The 4,523-nt window shown below is 42.6% G+C and overlaps 1 pseudogene; it reads right to left on the minus strand.

The window, feature by feature from the left end:
* Positions 1–3,191: 3,191 nt before the first annotated feature.
* LOC114219671 (large ribosomal subunit protein eL31 pseudogene) lies at positions 3,192–3,628 on the minus strand (annotated as a pseudogene).
* Positions 3,629–4,523: the final 895 nt, after the last annotated feature.

Here is a 4,523-nt window from a genome sequence, read left to right on the forward strand (position 1 = left end):
CTCAGCCCTTGAATGTGTTAATTTTTAAATGCTAAAATTCATCACTCAGTTGTCATTCACAACAATTAATTGAAGATCCACGGTGAGCTTAGTTTTGTTTATATGCAGTTGTTGCCTTGCATTGTTAGGCATAGAGTTACATTTGTTTGTGTTCATTCCTTATTGCTGCAAAGCAATGCAATGATGTAAATAGAGGACTGAAAATCAAGCCATTGCTGAAAGATTAGTGTTCTACATAACTCAGCTCTAAATAGCATTCCATCAACTTTTTCCATATTAAAGGAAGCACTGCCTCATGAAGTCATCCTAATTTATAGCCAGGACTCTTTATTAGTAATAATAATATGGCACTGTCTAGATTTTGAGATATAAGTAAACCATAATAAATCCTAGTTTAATTAGCTTGTTTTCCATTGAAAGAGGCCTTGGTTACCAGCGCCTATTCTGAGATAGACACTTACGTGGTACTGGATTCCTCCAGGATTAGAAATATACACAATTAAAGATAAACCTCCTTCACGTGTGCTGAGCTGCATGAAAACAGTTACATTTCCTCCCACCAGCCAGCCCAAGCGCTGTCATCGCTCACCTGCGGGGTTATAATAACCTCCCACCCAGTAGCCCTGCTCCTCTTCTTGCCCTTTGTTCTCTATCCAGCAACTGGAGTGGTCCTTTTAAAACCTAAGTCTGATCAAAACCTTTCTTTGCTCAAAACCCTCCAAAGCCTTCCCATCTCACTCAAAATAAAATCCGTATTACAAGGCCCTATGCTATCTGGCTTCATTAGCCCTCTGACCTTCCTTATGACACCCTCCCTTTCACTCTGTCCACTCCAGAAAGCTGGCCCCATCCTGGTCCCAAGCACTCCTGAGTGCTTTTGCACATGGTCCCTCAGAGCCTGGATAGCTTGCTCCCTGATTGCATTCTGAAATTAGTTCAACTCTCACCTCATTTTAGAGATTCCTGACCACTCTAAGATAGCTCCTTCAAACCGTATCCATATCCTTACCTCCAGATTTTATTTTTCTCCATAGCACTTGTCAGCATCCTACATGTTTAATGAATGTGCTTCTGTTTACGGTCTGTCTCTTTTCTAGAATGTGAGCTCCCCCTACTGGACAGTAGGGACTTTATTTGTTCGCTGTTGCAGTCCCAGGGTCTAGTATAGTGCCTGCTATATTGTAGCAGTTCAATAAACACTTGTGGATTAATCAAATAACGAATGGCTTAATGTATACTCAGAGAGAATGCAGTCTGTAGGTATTTTAAGTTAGGAATTAGAAAATCATTTCTAAGTTAGATATTGTCAGCTATTAGGGTATCATCAGCATATTTCTAACAAAGATATGTATAGATAGGTTGACATTTATAACATCTGCACTGGGATATATGTGAAAAACTGACTTTCACCTGGTCGTATGCTATAAATAGAACACAAAGATTTATGGGGTGCCTGGGTGGCTCAGTCGGTTAAGTGTCCAACTCTTTTTTTTTTTTTTAAAGATTTTATTTATTTGACAGAGACAGAGACAGCGAGAGCAGGAACACAAGCAGGGGGCGTGGGAGAGGGAGAAGCAGGCTTCCCGCTGAGCAGGGAGCCCAACGTGGGACTCGATCCCAGGACCCTGGGATCACAACCTGAGCCCAAGGCAGCTGCTTAACGACTGAGCCACCCAGGCGCCCCCAAGCGTCCAACTCTTGATTTTGGCTCAGGTCATGATCTCAGGGTCCTGGGATCCAGCCCCGTGTCAGGCTCCACGCAGTATCTGCCGTCTGCTTGGGATTTTCTCTCTCCTTCTTCCTCTCCCTCTCTCCCTGCTCATGCTCTCTCTCTCTCTAAAATAAATAAATAAAATCTTTAAAAAACCATAAAGCTTTATGATATTGACTGTATCATAATTTTTGGCCATTAGACTCAGTGTTTAGCAGCAAGCATACCTATATCAATACAGTCATTGCTCAGATGTAGCAAGATGTTCCTTGTAGTTCTTTGGCATATGTATCATCTGGTGCAGGAACACTGTAACTGCCACTCCCTCACTGGTCAAGAGAGATATACAGACACACATTACCATTCATTACTCTAAAAGAGGGGTCAGCAAACTCTGGCATGTGCACCAAAAGCAGCCCAACAGTCTGTTTTTTTACAGTCTGCAAACTAACAATAATTGTACATTTTAAACAGTTACAAAACAAACAAAAAATTATGCCCCAGAGACCATATGTTACCCACAAAATCTAAAACATTTGCTATCTGGTCCTTTACAGGAAACGTTTGCTGACACCGCTCTACAAAATCAGGTTAATGGACATGATTCTGGGAGAAGGAAAAGAATCTTGAAAACACAGAGCTGAGTGTAGATGTGCTGAAACAACTGATTTGGCTTTCCGAGTCTGTCCATAGTACAAGGGCAATGGGTTTCTTAATAGAAGATGGAGTGAAAAACTTTTGCAAAGACCAGGGGAAATGAAACTGGCAAGAAGCACATCACCCTCCCCATAAACTTTGAATTTTGAATTTCAGAAAGGGGAAAATCCAGATAAAACTAAATTTAAAAACTAATATAAGGCAAAACACGAGTGAGAAGGGAAAAATAAGTTTGGTGGTATTGTGGTCAAGTGCCTCCTTGTGGCAAGAACTCCAAGATATCCATCAGTGATCATCCTCCCTGTCTTTTGGTCATGAAACTTCTGAATTTGAGCTTGAAAGAAGGCTGTTCAACTAAAAACTACATTTCCCAGCCTCCACTGCAGCTAGGCATGGCCAGGTTCCAGTAAGTGGGATATGCACCAAAAAGATGCACATCGTGTCCATGTGACTAGCTTCTAGGTTGACCATAGAATGAAATGACCTGTGTTTCCCTTTACCCTTCCTTCTTCCCATTGGCCAGGAGATGGAGGTGTAGGTTGAGACTGCAGAGTCACCCCACCAACCTTGAACTCTCTGGTTTGGGAACTTCTTTAAGAGCAAAATAAGCTCCTCTCTTGATTAAGGCACTGCCTTTGGGGTCGTCTCTGTTACAGCAACTTACACAACTTACAACACAATGATGTTGCTTATAGGTTTATATACATAAATGCAAAACATATATTTTAACATAAGAGAGAATAATGTTAAAATTTTAATGTAAGATAAAGGCAATTTCTTAGACCTCACTGGGATATCTCATATTCATGCTGTTGTTTTTTTTTTTTTTGCAGTTTTATACCTTTATTTGACAATCAGCGATTAGTTCTCATCCACATTAACTGTCTGTAGATTTTTGAAAGTGGTGACAGGTACATAGGTAACCAGTGTGTAGAGCTTGTTTGGTGAATCTTCATCCTCATTACGTTTTCTGGACAACCGCACACGGATACGGTATGGAACATTCCTTATTCCTTTGGCCCAGACAGCTTTGTTGAGCCTGGTGTCAATGCGCACATCTGGAGTTCCCATCTCCTTCATGGCAAATTTCCGGATCTCTTTGAGTGCCCGAGGGGCACACTTCTTAAAACCCACTCCATGGATGCGCTTGTGAATGTTGATGGTGTATTCTCTGGTCACTACTTCGTTGACGGCAGAACGGCCCTTCTTCTTCTCGCCACCCTTCTTCGCGGGAGCCATTCTGCCGGGCCGTGGTTGGAAAGGAAGCTCATGTTTTTTTTTTTAAGTTTTTATTTATTTGACAGAGAGAAAGACAGCCAGAGAGGGAACACAAGCAGGGGGAGTGGGAGAGGGAGAAGCAGGCTTCCTGCAGAGCAGGGAGCCTGATGGGGGCTCGATCCCAGGACCCTGGGATCATGACCTGAGCCAAGGCGGATGCTTAACAACTGAGCCACCCAGGCACGCCTCATGTTCATGTCTTCACCAAGAATCATACTCATGTATTATCTCATAAAATACATGAAAACATTCAATTCTATTTTCTTTACAAGATGTTATGGTTTTACAATTTAAATGTAAAAATCTGACCAACCTTAAATTTCTTCTTAGAAAATAAAGAGTTCATGCTATTTTTTGGTTCCAAAGAGCGGTCCTGTGGCCCAAACTCCATTTCTTCAATAGCCCACTGATTTGAAGATCTACCTTTATTATTCCTTTATGCATGCATTCCTTTTGTCACTCAACAAGTATCAGTGGTAAGCCTACCACGCCAGGTACTGTGCAGCTGCTGGAAGCACAGTGCTAAGCCAAGCACAGTCCTGGTCATGCAGCGCCAGACCAAGCAGCATACGGTGTGGAGGTGTGGAGGGGAGACAGTAAGCAGAGTTAGACAAGCAAGTGCAACTTGCAAAGGGCTGAGAAGGGAAGAAATACAGTGCAGAGAGAGGACGATGGGATGCAGGTGCAGCGCAGCTTCCTCCTAAAGACTGCTTGAAGGAAGTTCCACTGAAGCCAGAGCTCAATGAATGAGATCGAGTCCCCCTTGCAAAGAACCAAGGGGCAAGCACCCCACGTGGAAGGAGCCTAAAAACATAAATTCAATTATGTTTTTAGGCAATGACTCCAGATGTTTGGAGGAGAAAGGATAGAAGGAGGC

The sequence above is a fragment of the Eumetopias jubatus genome, unplaced genomic scaffold (assembly GCF_037043125.1).
Source record: "Eumetopias jubatus isolate StellerSeaLion01/CBP00866 unplaced genomic scaffold, mEumJub1_p1.0 scaffold_9, whole genome shotgun sequence".
Classification (NCBI taxonomy): Eukaryota; Metazoa; Chordata; class Mammalia; order Carnivora; family Otariidae; genus Eumetopias; species Eumetopias jubatus.